Source organism: Hordeum vulgare, chromosome 3H, assembly GCF_904849725.1.
Source record: "Hordeum vulgare subsp. vulgare chromosome 3H, MorexV3_pseudomolecules_assembly, whole genome shotgun sequence".
Taxonomy (NCBI): Eukaryota; Viridiplantae; Streptophyta; class Magnoliopsida; order Poales; family Poaceae; genus Hordeum; species Hordeum vulgare.
In genome coordinates, this window is record NC_058520.1 from 164,487,984 (window position 1) to 164,502,801 (window position 14,818).

The window sequence follows — 14,818 nt, forward strand, 5'->3', positions numbered from 1 at the left end:
CAGCCATTCAACACTGATGACTGAATTCGTGACATAAACAAGCACTTCGAGTGCAGTAATGTGCGACTAGAGGACTTCGTCAAATTTGCAACTTTTCAGCTCAAGGGTCAAGCGGCAGAATGGTGGCAACAGTTGAGGGACTCCAGAGGCGACAGAATGATCAGCTGTGATGATTTCTATAGAGATTTCAGGGCTCACTATATTCTGTCTAGCTTCGCGAAAGAGATTCTTGAGAAGTTCAGACACTTGAAGCAAGGAGGATCTTCTGTGTACAAGTACAATGTCGAGTTCCATGAGCTGGCTCGGTATGCTAAACAGGATATCCCAGATCAAAAGAGCAAGATTTATCAGTTCAGAGGTGGTCTCAAGGAAGACTTGATGTTGGCCCTTGCCTTGCACGATCCCGATGAGTTTGATAAGTTCTACAACTTGGCTCTCACGGCTGAAGCAGCTTTGCTCAAAATGGAGAATTCAAGGAAGCATTTCAGAGATTCCAGTTCCTCGTCCTCAACTCAGGTGGCCCAGAAGCAGCAGAAATATTGGGTATCTCCTCCTCCTCGGCAGATTCAGCAGTTCAAGCAGTTAGGTGGTTGTGGTTCTTCCCACCCACCCAACCCAGCTTTCCAGCAGAGGTTTCAGCAGCAGAAGAAAGGGAATCCTCAAGTGCAATTCCGTCCACTGTCAGAGGTGACTTGTCAGCAGTGTGGGCAGAAGGGTCACTACTACAACAAGTGTACCACTCAGCAGCGTCTTCCACCCCTCCTCCAGTGGAGCCTCCAGGCAATGCAATGGTGAAGTTCAATCCCAAGTCTGCGAGAGTCAATATGGTGAATGCAGCAGAAGCAGAGAACTCCTCAGATGTGATAATGGGTATTCTCTTGGTTAATGATATTCTTGCAAAGGTTTTATTTGATTTTGGTGCATCGCATTGCTTCATGTCTCTTCCATTCTTTGCAATGCATGATTTTGTTTGCGAAGATTTTCTTAAGCTTGTCTTAGTGGTTTCCCCTGGGATGTTGATGAATTCCAATTGTTTGGTTTGGGATGTCTCTGTCAAGATGGGAGACTATTCCTTCGCGGCTTCTCCAATTGTCCTTGGCAAGTCTGATGTTAATCTGATCCTTGGGATGGATTGGCTGGCTATGAACATGGCATTTCTTGATTGTCAAGCTAAGGAAGTCAAGCTAACTCATCCTTCGGAGGACGTGATTATCTTCGCTACATGCGACGACACGATCCGTTTGTTTTCCTTGAATGAGAAGGGTGAGATCTCTCCAATTTCTCAAGTCCAGTGGTCTGTGAGTATGAAGATGTCTTTCCGGAAGAACTGCGAGGAATGCCTCTACACCGGGAAGTTGAATTCGTAATTGAGCTTGAACTAGGAACTGAACCAGTATGCAAGCGGCCGTATAAACTAGGTCCAGAAGAGCTGAAAGAGTTGAAGAAGCAGCTTGATGAGCAAGAGCATCTGAGTCTGATCAGACCAAGCTCATCTCCTTGGGGTTGTGGAGTTCTCTTTATCAATAAGAAGGATGGCACGGATCGACCGTGTGTCGATTACCGCCCATTGAATAAGAAGACGATCAAAAACAAATATCCACTTCCCAACATCAATGAGTTGTTCGAGCAATTGAAAGGGGCTAAGATCTTCTCGAAGCTTGATCTCAGGATGGGCTATCATCAGATTCGCATTCGTGAAGAAGACATTCCCAAGACTGCCTTCAGGACAAACTTTGGCTCGTATGAGTATACAGTGATTTCTTTTGGTCTCGCAAATGCTCCACCAACGTTCTGTCGTATGATGAATTATATCTTCTCCCCATTCAAGAATGAATTTGTCTTGCTGTATCTAGATGGCATTCTGGTCTTTTCTGAAACCGAGGAAGAGCATGAAGAACATCTCCAGCTTGTGCTTGATAAGCTAAGAGAGCATAAGTTCTATGCTAAGTTTTCCAAATGTGAGTTCTGGTTGAAGGAAGTTGTGTACCTTGGGCACATCATCTGTGCCGAGGGCATCAAAGTTGATCCGTCAAAGGTGCAGGCCATTGTTGAGTGAGAACCTCGTCGGAATGTGAAGCAACTTCGAAGCTTTCTCGGGCTTGCAAGCTATTGTAGAAGATTCGTTGAGAATTTCTCCAAGATTGCTAAGCCTCTCTCAAGGCTTCTTCAGAAGAGTGTGAAGTTTTTCTGGTCTCCAGAGTGTTAGTTGGCCTTCGACATAATCAAAGAAAAGCTCACTTCTACTCCAGTCTTGACTCCTCCTGATGATTCCAAGTCTTATCAAGTATTCTGTGATGCCTCTCTTCAAGGTCTTGGTGCAGTTCTGATCCAAGAGAAGAAAGTGGTAGCTTATACCTCGAGGCAGTTGAAGCCGTGTGAGAAGAATTACCCCACTCTTGATCTTGAGTTGGTGGCAGTGGTACATGCTATGATGACTTGGAGACATCTCTTGTTGGGCAGATAGCTTGAGGTATACACCGATTAGAAGAGTCTCAAGTACATCTTCACCCAGCCTAGGCTCAATCTTCGACAAACTTGTTGGGTGGAAATGATCCAAGATTATAATTCAAGCGTTGACTAAACTCCAAGCAAAGCTAAAGTCATTGCAGATGCTTTGAGCAGAAAGGCTTACTGCAACAGTCTCATTCTGAAGCCTCTCCAGCCTGATCTTTGTGAATCTTTCACGAAGCTCAACCTTCAGTTAGTACCTCAGGGATTTCTTGCTTATCTCTAGATTTCTCCTACCTTGGAAGACCAAGTCCGACAAGCTCAACTTCTTGATGTGATGGTGAAGAGAGTTAAGATTGGTTTGGCAAAGAGCATTCCGAAATATAGGTGCTTCCGTGTTGATGACAGAGATACCTTGTTCTTCGAGGATCGCCTTGTCGTTCCAATAGGGTAGATCAGGAAAGTTATCATGGATGAAGCCCATAATCCCCTTCTTTAGATACATCCAGGAAGTTCCAAAATAGGATCTGAAGCAGTCCTTCTGGTGGACTCGCATGAAACGCGAAATTGCTTAGTTCGTGAACGAGTGTGATGTGTGTCGTAGAGTGAAGGTGGAGCATCAACGTCTAGCAGGTCTTCTCATCCCTTGCCTATACCCAAGTGGAAATTCGATCATGTTGATATGGATTTTGTCACTGGGTTTCCGAAGTCCAAGAAAGGCAACGATGCCGTCTTTGTCGTCAATGACAAGTTGACCAAGGTTGCTCATTTCCTACCGGTCAAAGATTCTATCTCGGCAGCTCAGTTGGCAGAGTTGTATACGTCAAGGATAGTCTCCTTGCACGGTGTTCCTATGCTCATTTCTTCAGATCATGGAAGCATCTTTACTTCCAAGTTCTGGGATTCATTTCAGTCTGTGATGGGTACTAAGATTCGATTCAGTACAGCTTTCCATCCTCACACAAGTGGGCAAGTTGAGAGAGTCAATCAAATCCTTGAAGATATGCTCAGAGCTTGTGTGATTTATTTTGGCATGAAGTGGGAAGATTTCCTACCATTTTCCGAGTTCTCATACAACAACAGCTTTGAGGCAAGCTCAGGCAAGGCTCCATTCGAGATTCTTTATGGTAGGAAGTGCCGTACCCCGCTCAATTGGTCAGAGACTGGTGAGCGTCAAATTCTTTGGAATGACATGATTGCTGAAGCAGAAGAAATGTGTCGTGTCATTCGGGATAATCTCAAAGGAGCGCAGTCCCGTCAGAAGAGCTACTATGGTAGCAAGCATCGTGACATGACTTTTCATCTCGACGATTTCATGTATCTCAAAGTGTCTCCCATGAAGGGCACTCAACGCTTTGGCATCAAAGGAAAGCTTGATCCTTGTTTTGTTGGTCCTTTCAGAATTATTGGCAAGAGAGGTGATCTTGCATATCAGTTAGAGCTTCCTTTCAACTTCTGAAATGTGCATGATGTGTTTCATGTCTCTCAGCTCCGGAGATGCTTCAAGACTCCCGAGCGAATAGTTGATCTTCAGGATATTGACCTCCAACCCGACCTATCGTACCATGAGCATCCGATAGCAATACTTGAGGAGACTGAGCGCAAGACCCGCAATAAGTCAATCAAGTTCCTCAAAGTGCAATGGTCACATCACTTAGACCAATAAGCCACTTGGGAGCGCGAGGACCACCTGCGTTTCGAATTTCCAAAGTTCTTCCAGTCCTAGATCTCGGGTCGAGATCCTCTTGTAGTGTGGGAGAGTTGTAACAACCCAAGTGCTTTTCTTTTCCCTTTTGTAACCCTTTCCATGTTTGGCAACTCTCCTGAGACAATGTTATGGATCTGAGGCTTATGGCATTGTCATTTCATGTGCATCTCATGCATCATGCATATCTTGTTTATTTTCCCTTTTGCCTTAATTGTTTTATCTTGTGTGTTGTGCCACCTTGGTGGTTATGTGAGTGCATGTGAGTTTGTGATCTTGTGCATGTGAGTGGGTGCATCAAAGCTAGTCAAAACCTTTGAAGCACCATGGTTCAAACCCTTCATATTCAAATATTTGTTACTTGTGTTTTCTAACTTGTTTTGAAAATCCTATAAAAATGTTCCATCTTTCCTCTCAATTTTTGTGAGTGGATAAGTGGAGCTCTTTTATTTTTCTCCAAACACTGGCATTTGTTTTTATTGCAAAACAGCCTAGGTTTATTTTTAAAGTAGATATTTTGCCTTGCCTAAAAATAGTCAAACCTATTTTAGTAAATAGGTTATATTATTTTGTTTAGCCAAGTATTTTATTTGTATTTAAAACCCCTTCTTATTTTCTGTGGGATTTGTGTGGTTGTCTGGTTTATACAATAGGACAGAAGGTTTTATTTTGGGTTTAAGTGAAGAGAGAGAGAGCAGACCAGCCTTTTAGGCTGAGTAGCATTCGATCTAGACTACTAGCGCGTTCGTCTTCCTCCTCCCGACGTCATCTCTGTACAAACATAGCTCCTCCATCAGATCTTTCTCCCTCCTCCATCAGACGGCTGGCTCGTATTCCGAGGGTCATAAGAGCCACCCCAACCCTCCTCCCAACCCTAGCCCTCCATTTCTCTCCCTCCTCTCTTCCCTAGCTCCGCTAGGGGCGAAACCCGAGATGCTCCCGCCATGGCCAGCTCGAGAAGGAGCTTGGGGCCGAGGTGATCCGGCGTATTTTTCCTCTCCGTCGGCACGAGGAGCAAGAGGATGCTCGGAGGGTTCCATTTTCGTGAAGAGTTCGGCGCCAGGACCTCCACCTCGATGTCCACGACGGCGGCGACTTCTTCATCTCCGACATGTCTTCTTTCGCTCCGGCTCGTCGTCCTCTTCATCTCTGGCGTAGGATCGGCTCTCTGCCGCTAGGTGAGCGAAGGTCCGCTTCCCTCCGTCTTCTCCTTCCTCTGTAGCTTCCACGACGAGTAGCTGTAGCTCGCCGTCGTTGTTCTGTCGCGCAAATTAGCTGAAGTATCACGTTTAGAGTAGCAACAACAACTTCAGTCGGTAGTAGCTACAGAACCAGGTTTAGAGTAGCAGCAGCAGCAACTTCAAGCAGCAGCAGCAACTTCAAGCAGCAACAGCAGCTTCGAGAAGAAGTAGGTGTAGCAGAGTGGCCACCAAGCAACCAGTTCCACACGTACGACAACAGGCCATGAAATTACATGCATAGGAGCCGCGTACAAAACTATTTTTAGCATCCTTGGAGCCAAGAGGGCCCAAAGGATGAGCTCCAGAGAGATGAGTGAGGCGACTGGCGGTGAGGCGACGGGTGGGGCGATTAGCCAGACGACTGGCGAGAGGATCCCCCGCATTTCAACCGACGAGGAGATCCAGGAGATTCAACCTCGGCAATGCGGCGGGGTTGGCCGTTGTAGCGGCGGCTTTGGTCAAAGCCTGGGGGGGACTCCCATCGATAGCGCGCATCGCCTGTGGGAGGTTCTTTTCTTGCCGTCGTCCTCGGATCTGGGAGGCCGAAAGAGATTCATCATCCTCCACATAGCATCCTTCTGGACTACCATTAGAGATGAAGAAGGAGACATATTGGCGGGTCGGTATCTGGAACGCGATGAACTTCCTACGGCTGGACGAATCCTTCTGATAGATGGATTCCGGTTTCAAGTGCACCAGCAACCGGAGATAGGGGATCATATCAACGATTTGGTATGTAATCTTTCGCGTCCTGTTCGTTTTGGTGGTCATTTTTGGGTCCTTGCCGAGCAGGATGATGAGCTGGAGGACGAGCATGGTGAGGCGCGTGCGGAGGCGCCGGCAGCTCCGTCACCGTGTACGCCTTCGCCGTCCATGGAGGTGCTCCAGGAGTGCAAGATGGGTCGCGATCTCATCCTGGCGAGGAAGAAGATGGAGCCTCCTCCTCGGAAGCCTTGGATTGGGCCTATTCCTAAGGTAGTTCGTAATCCTATTTCTTTATCAGATTTCATCAAACCGGATTGTTGGATCAAGGGCCCCAAGACCAAACAGCGTGCGCCCAGTGTTCTTCGGCCGTCAGCGCTAATCTCGGATTCCCAGCGGGATTCGGGGGCGACGGGCGCGGAATTTGTGCGTGAATTTAGGGCCAACTTTTTTGCATGCGTTAACAGCTATTGGGCCTGATGCGACATCGATTTCCAGGGAGTCTCAAACACCAATAGCTGGGTATATGGCCCAGGACTTACCAGTTTCGATAGTTCAGGCCGATCTGATCTGCCTCCTATGGCGGGTCGGGGCTCCTATGGCGGGTTGGGGCTCTAAGCAGGCGCCACTCCAGCAGCAGTCGGGGAAGCAAGCGGGGTAGGGAAACCCGCCCGTGGCTAAGCCGACGGCGACGGCAGCTGCGCAGCCGGGGAAGTTTGCTCCTGCGACGGTATCTGCTCAGCCGGGGCAGACCCATGTTCCTGCGCATGCCGGGAGGTTGCCTAGTGGTGCAGCGGGGCAGGCGAGGGATCCGTCTCACGCGAACTCGTATCAACAGCGCAGTCGCTGGGGTGATGATAGTTTTAGCAGATATGGTGAGGGGCACCATCGAGGGGGTGCGTCCGCTAGAGGAGGGAGAGGGCATGCTTGGCAAACGATGGGACTGCAGGTAATGGATTTAATGCACCACCGGGGTAATTTGTTCCGGGTCCTTCTGGACCTTCGCATCCGAAGAGAGGAGGTTTTAGGCAGAATTGGATTGGTAGAGGGGGCGGAAGGAAGCCTAGACCTCCTGTTGCTGTTCCTGAGCACCCCGCTGACCCTATTGATTCTACCATGGTGGCCATGACGGAAACAGTAAAGGAGGTGGCGGATTCGTCTATGGCTGATCAAAGTTTGGTGAGTGCCAAGGGAAATGGGCCAGAGAGACCTTCTAAATGGGCACGTAAGAAAGAGAAAATGGTATGTTACTGGTGCAGTGAGACAGGGCACTTCGTCTCGGAATGTAAGGCAGAGCTATGTGTATACTGCTTGAAGCCTACGCATGGTGCTGCTAAGTGTCCTCTTGCGACTGGGTCTGTGCCAGTCATTACTATATATGGTGTCTCTAGTCAAGACTTGATGTTTTTTGAGTCACCGGCTACTACGGCAAATTTTCATGCCCCTGATGCTGGCTTCACGGGTACGGTTACGGTGACTAGGGGGGCGCTCACTGTGGAGCAGTTAGTGCAGCAACTTAAGGAGCTAGTCTCTTCAACCTTCAGGTGGGAACCGGTTTTGATAGCGGATAATGTCTTCAAGGTCGTTTTTCCTACCAAGGAGGATCTAGCCCGCCTGCTGAAGTTTGGGATGTGCAGGGTTGCTAGTACGAGCATTGTGCTTGAGTTTGATGCCTGGAAATGCGAAGAGCCTAAGGGGAGACCTTTACCCCAGATTTGGGTGCATTTTGCAGGAGCTCCATCCAGAGCGACCAATGACTTTCAGGTGACATGGAGTTTGGGCTCGCTGATTGGTAAAACTGAGGAGGTGGATATGGTCTATACTAGAGCCAAAGGTGTTGCCAGGATGCTGGTTAGTGTCCTTGATATTGAACTAGTTCCAGATGAGGTTATTTGGACCTTTGAAGGGATGAGGTACACTCTCCAACTGGAGATTGAGAGCCCTACACTTTTTGATGTCCCTGATACAGATAAAGATACTCATATGACAGATGGTGATGATGCTAGTGGTTCCAAAGATAATGCAGAGGGGTCAAATGACACAGGTCCTAATAGTTTCCCTAAGCAGACATCTAATCCGCAGCAAAATCAGCCTAATCTTGGTGCTCGTAATGGCCCAAGCAACTCTGCTATGCACAAGGATTTGCGGTTTGGTGCTTTTGAACCCACTTCCGCGCCGGCAAAAATTGGTTCTCGGGTGGCGTCTTTTGAGTCTAGTTTGCCGAGATTTTTGGGAAAGACTCCTAGGACCTACAATGGAAGCGAGCAGTCTAAATCGACGCTGAAACCGTTGTCGCTGGAGGAGTATTTGGTGGGAGCTAAGGCTACATCGACTACACTTCCTACGGTGCATGCGTCGACTGGCGCTGGACCTGCTATTGCTGGTATGGAGGAAGGTACTGCAGATGGGCTCGGATCCCCAACCTGCCAGCCGTAGGTTGACGACTTGTCGCAGCTCATGCGGCTGAATGCGGACGAAGCCTCGGCCTTGCTTGGCCATGCGGCTTCTCTTGTCAGGACCGACGATGCGACATCGACTGGTCTTTTGTCGCTATGAAGTGTTGCACCAGCGACTCAGCCAGCTTCTGGTACATGCTTCGGAGGAGTAACTGCTGATGGACTGGATCACGGCGGGGCTGCAGAGGCTGCTTGCAGCGGTGCGTTGGCCAGCGCAGGAGGTGCCCAGACGGGTTTCACCCCTGGTGCTGATCAACCCCACGACGGTGATGCCCAGGCTACGTACATGCATGCTCACGCGGCCATGCTGGCCATGCATGAGGGTGCTATCGATGGGGATGGCTACGTGCATGATGGTGTCATTCTGCCTGCTCCAGCGGCTGCACAGGCAGCTCGCGTCGACGTGCTGGCCAGCGCACGGGGTGCCCAGACAGGTTCTGCCCTTTCTGCTGCTCAGCTCGAGGACAATTCTGGGGCGGTTTCCATCTCTGTGGAGGGTCCAGTTTGTATGCCCATGGCGGGTACGGAATATATACCTACTACCGTTGCACCAGAGTCTGGATCGATCTCGGTTGATGATGTCATAGCATTCAGAGGTGTTCCCAATCTGATGGGTCCGGATAGACGCGCTAGTCATCGGGTACAGTCACAGCCAGATGTGGATGACCTGCAGATTGGACGAGCGATGCGTATGGCCAAAATGAAGGAGGTTCAGAATTCAACAGGTATGAATGTTAATACTGAACATTCTATTCTTCATTTTACTCCGCAAGAGATTTTAGATAATGCTAAGGCAGTGGGGGTGACTTTGGGTGAGACTAGCCAACAAGTTTCAAAATCTATCAATGACTTATTAGACTTAGAAGTAGATAGGGCATTGGATATTATTCGAAACTTAGCGGCGGTTCGACCTATGAATGATAAGGAGATATCGGATATGGGGGGATTGAATTTAATATGTCAAAAGTTAGTCCCTGAGGAGGAGATTAAACAGTCGCAAGTAGCTTTCGATGACTCGCACATATCTACTACTCATTTTAATGATATGGCAAAAGATATTCATGGTTATATGGACCAGGAGTATGCTTCGGATAAGCCAAAGCGCAATTCGAAACGAAGAGTTTATCCAGTATCTGCTGTTCGTAGGAGTGCTAGATTCATGACTGCTAAATTTTTTTATGATGAAATATGAAAGGACTTTTTGGAATAGCTGAGGTCTGAGAGACTTGTCTAAAATTAGGTTCCTTGCAGAAACAACGTTACAACATAGTCTTGACTTCACCGCATTGATGGAGACGGGGCGGGAAAACTTCACATCGCATTTTCTTAACTCCCTTTCCGGAGGAGTGGAATTTGAATGGCATTGTCTCCCTCCAAGAGGAAGGTCCGGAGGGATCTTACTTGGGGTCTGATGCAATACACTTCAAGTGCGAGAAGTAATATTAGGTGACTTCACGGTAAAATTTCGAATTAGAAACAAGGAAGATGGGTTTCAGTGGGCTCTAGTAGCGGTCTATGGTGCCGCTCAAACGAAGCACAAGCCAGCTTTCTTGGCTGATTTGGTTAGAATTTGCGATGAAAATCTACCACTGGTGGTGGGTGGTGATTTCAATATCATCAGGCGACCTGATGAGAAAAGCAATGATAATTTTGATGGTAGATGGACCTTTATGTTTAATACGATCATAGAGAGTCTGAATCTGCGGGAGATTGAACTCTCCGGTAGGAAATTTACTTGGGCCAATTCTCTACATAACCAGACTTTTGAAAAATTGGATAGAGTACTAACTAGTGTTGACTGGGACCAGAAGTTCCCTTTAGTCACAGTTTGTGCTATGCAGAGGGCTATATCTGACCATACTCCACTATTGTTAGACTCTAGAAATGCCACTCACAAAGGAAAAAAAGATGCCTTCTCATTTGAGGCCAGTTGGTTCACCCGTGAGGGATTTTTAGACATTATTGCTAGAGAATGGAGCAAACATACGGATGGGACATCTAGTGTCGACATCTGGCAATGCAAAATCCGACACCTTAGACAATTCCTCAGAGGTTGGGCTAAGAATGTGTCTGGACAGTATAAAGATGAGCAAGACCAACTGCTTCACTTTATAGATGCCCTGGATCGTAAGGTTGAGACCGGCATGTTGGATGAACATGAAAGGTCGTCAAAATATGAGGCCGAACAAAGAGTGCGTGTTCTCCTCAGGGAAGAGGAAATGAAATGGGTTGTCAGAGCCAAGGTCAGGGCAGTTGTCCAGGGGGACAACAACACAAAGTTTTTCCACTTGATTGCAAATGGCAAACATAGGAAAAATAGAATCGTACAACTCGAGCAAGACGAGGGTACCGTAGTAGGGCATGAGAACCTTAAACTTTATATCACAAATTACTACAAACGGTTGTTTGGTGCTCCAGACCATAGCTTTGTGTCTATGGACGAGCATCAGACTGCGGATATTCCTCAAGTTGGACAAGCCGACAATGAGAGTCTCTCCGCATCATTTCTAGAGAAAGAGGTGTTACAGTCAATTGAGGGTACGAAAAATGGTAAAGCTCCTGGTCCAGACGGGTTTCCAGCTGAGTTTTATAAACGTTGTTGGCATATTATTAAGGCGGATCTTATGTCTATGTTCAATGATTTGTACTCTGGTCACCTTCAACTCTTTCATCTTAATTTCGGTATGATTGCGCTATTACCGAAGAAAGAGGGTGCCTCCAGAATTGAACAATTTCGTTCTATATGTCTGCTCAATGTCAGCTTTAAAATTTTCACAAAGGTGGGAACGGATAGGCTAACTAAGATGGCACATTCGGTCGTGCAATCTTCGCAGACAGCTTTTATGCGTGGTAGGAATATTCTCGAAGGGGTTGTCGTACTGCATGAGATCCTTCATGAACTACACCCCAATAAACTCAATGGAGTTTTATTCAAGGTTGATTTCGAAAAGGCATACGACAAAGTTAAATGGTCTTTCCTGCAACAAACTCTACGTATGAAAGGGTTTGGTGACATTTGGCGAAAGCATGTGGATTGTTTTATAAAAAAAGGAAGTGTCGGTGTTAAAGTAAATGATGATGTTGGTCATTTCTTTCAGACGCTTAAGGGACTTAGGCAAGGAGATCCTATGTCACCTATTTTATTTAACATCGTTGCGAACATGTTGGCGCTAATGATCAGGAGGGCTAATGACAAAGACTTAGTAGGGGGACTAGTACCACATCTATTTGATGGGGGTGTCTCGATCCTACAATATGTGGACGACACGATCCTTTTCAAGGAACATGATCTCAAAAAGGCTAGAAATTTGAAACTCATATTATGCTTATTTGAACAACTATCTGGGTTGAAAATTAATTTCCACAAAAGTGAGCTTTTCTGCTTTGGGGATGCACAAGCTGAACAGCTCACGTATTACCAACTTTTTGGCTATGAGGGTGGTAGGCTACCGTTCTCATATTTAGGTATCCCCATTCATCACCGAAAGTTGACCATCAAGGAGTGGAGATGTATTGAGGATCGTTTTGAGAAAAAGCTAAGTTGCTGGAAGGACAAGCTATTATCCTACGGAGGACGATTAGTTCTTGTCAACTCAGTGTTGAGAAGTATGCCAATGTTTCTCATATCCTTTTTCCAAGTGCCTGTTGGGGTGCGGAAAAGGTTGGATTTCTATCGATCTCGATTTTTCTGGCAGAGCGATGAGGTCAAGACTAAATATAGGCTTGCTAGATGGGACATTATTTGTAGACCCAAGGACCAGGGAGGTTTGGGAATTGAAAATCTAGAGGTCAAGAACAGATGTCTGCTTAGCAAGTGGTTATTCAGATTGTTTGTTGAATCACAAGGGATGTGGGTTCAAATTCTAAAGAACAAGTATCTACAGCACAAAACCTTATCCCAAGTCACTGCGCGACCGGGTGATTCCCCTTTTTGGAAGGGTCTAATGAGGACAAAGGCTGCTTTCTTTAACCGAACTAGATTCGTCATTGGAAATGGTGAAAGTACTAGATTCTGGGAAGATACTTGGTTAGGACCGCAACCTTTGGCTCTACAGTATCCGTAACTTTATAATATTGCACAACGAAAACAGACTTCCGTTGGGGCAGTGTTGCGGCATACTCCTCTTAACATTCAATTTCGCAGAGCCTTGATCGGAAATAGATGGGTTAGTTGGTTACATCTAGTCAGAAGACTGATGGATATTTCCCTGTCTGATTTTCCAGATAGTATTCGTTGGAGGTTGACCACCAATGGTACTTTCTGAGTGAAATCGATGTACGACCATATTATTGATACGTCGCCTATTCCAAAGTCCATGCATATTTGGAAGGTCAAGGTTCCCCTTAAGATAAAAATCTTCATGTGGTTTGTTCATAAGGGAGTTGTTTTAACTAAGGATAACTTGGCTAAAAGACACTGGAGAGGAATTAAAAGATGTAGCTTCTGCCAAACGCATGAGACGATTAAACACCTCTTTCTGGACTGCCCTATGGCTAAATTATTATGGCGCTCATTACAAATTGCATTCAGCATTACCCCGCCTACTAGCATTCACATGTTATTTGGGACGTGGCTAAACGGGGTTAATGTACTTTATGCCAAACTAATTCGGGTTGGAACTTGTGCCTTGTTGTGGGCGATATGGAACTGCAGAAATGATCTAGTTTTTAACAAATTGCATCACATTAACTTTTTGCAGGTCATCTTCAGGGCTACCGCCTTGATCCGCACGTGGTCCTTACTCATTCCTATGGAAACCAGGGAGCCTTTGGTTACTGGGTGTGTCCGATGGGAGATGGTAGCTCAGGTTATCTTCAACCGACATGGATGGTGGCATGCTAATAGGATTGGACCTTAGTCCAGCTTATCCGAGGGATATAGTCGCTCTTTCGGCGGTCTGATCGCCTTGTAACTCTTTTTTCTTGTTTTTTCAATGCTCAGACTACTTTGTATTTTTTCTCAGACTATTTGCGTTCTGAATAAAATGGCTGTATGCATCACTCGATGCAGAGGCCGGGGCAACGCCTCCTTTTCGAAAAAAGGTGTAGCAGAGCAGCAGCTTCAGGCTGCAGCAGCTGCATGGTGGCGCAGCATCAGCAGCTGCATGGCGGAGTAGTAGTGGCTGCAAGGTAGTGCAGCCGCATTAGCAGCATGGTGGCGCAGCGCTGGCCCTTCCCCCATAGTGCTCCACCGGCGCCTCTCTGGTGCAGAGAAGGTGCCCTTTTCTCTTTGCTTCTTCTTCCTAGTGTAGTACTCCCCCGTAGAGCAGTCACCCGCCCGTAGCCCAGTGGTAGAGGTAGCTCGTTTCAACAAGGGACGTCGTGGGTTTGAACCCCCTGGCCCTTTTAAATTTTGGTGTCTGTGCGCGTGTTGTGTGCGTTGTAGAGGGGCTTCTCAAAAGGAGCAAGAACCCCTCTCTGTCAGATCCATCAGTGTAGCGTAGTGGTGTGGTGAATGTGTGTGTGTTGTGCACCAGCTTGTCGGTTCCAGCCCTGTTCTCCCCCCTTTTTATTTGCTTGCTTGTTGGTGTGGTATGGTAGCTAGTTGCAGGTTATATTTAGGGGTTTCGCCCCTCTGTTGTGCAGCTGTGATGGAGTAGTCCAATGGTGGCATGGTGTGGTGTGTGTGTTGAGGTGGTGGGTTGGAACCCCCCCACCAGGACCTTTTTAATTTCGTGAGGACTCTGCTCTTGTGTTGTGTGGTTGTGTATGTGCCACTCACATGTGGGTCCAGGGCCCACATGTCATGCACTAGGGACCTGGTACCTATGACCAATGGGCCCTAGCTGTTAGGTTTAGTGTTCTTTTTATTTTTCCCTTTATTTATTATGTTGAGGTGATAGATTCCATCTTTGTAATAATTCCTAATAAGTAATTTTCTTATTCTGGCATATGCCAAATTGGGCAGGCTCAAGAACAGTTCCTCTTCTTAACTATATGCTGTAGTTTGATCCAGTGCTATTTTTCGTTTGCTGTTTGTGGAGTTTTTCTGGATGCAAAATGGTAGTATGATATATGGATTTGGGGTGGAAAATCCCAATGAATGCAATGGTGTTGTTGGTTTCTGATTTTGAGCAGTTATGTAGAAAGTCCCCTTGTGGTGAGGTGGCAATAGTTTTACCGATGTAGGGTTGTTTTCCGTGCTTGTTTGGAGCAGTGCATACATGCATCATATTGTCTGTTGCATCGTTAGTTGCTGGTGTTTATTAGGTGTTTGCTTCTTTTGGCTAGTTACCGGGGCCGAAAACGAGTTTGAGGAGTTCGGA

At 46.8% G+C, this 14,818-nt stretch overlaps 1 pseudogene; it reads left to right on the forward strand.

Moving 5' to 3' along the window:
• The first annotated feature begins 8,079 nt into the window (after window positions 1–8,079).
• Window positions 8,080–9,773, forward strand: LOC123441596 (annotated as a pseudogene).
• The last annotated feature ends 5,045 nt before the right edge of the window (window positions 9,774–14,818 follow it).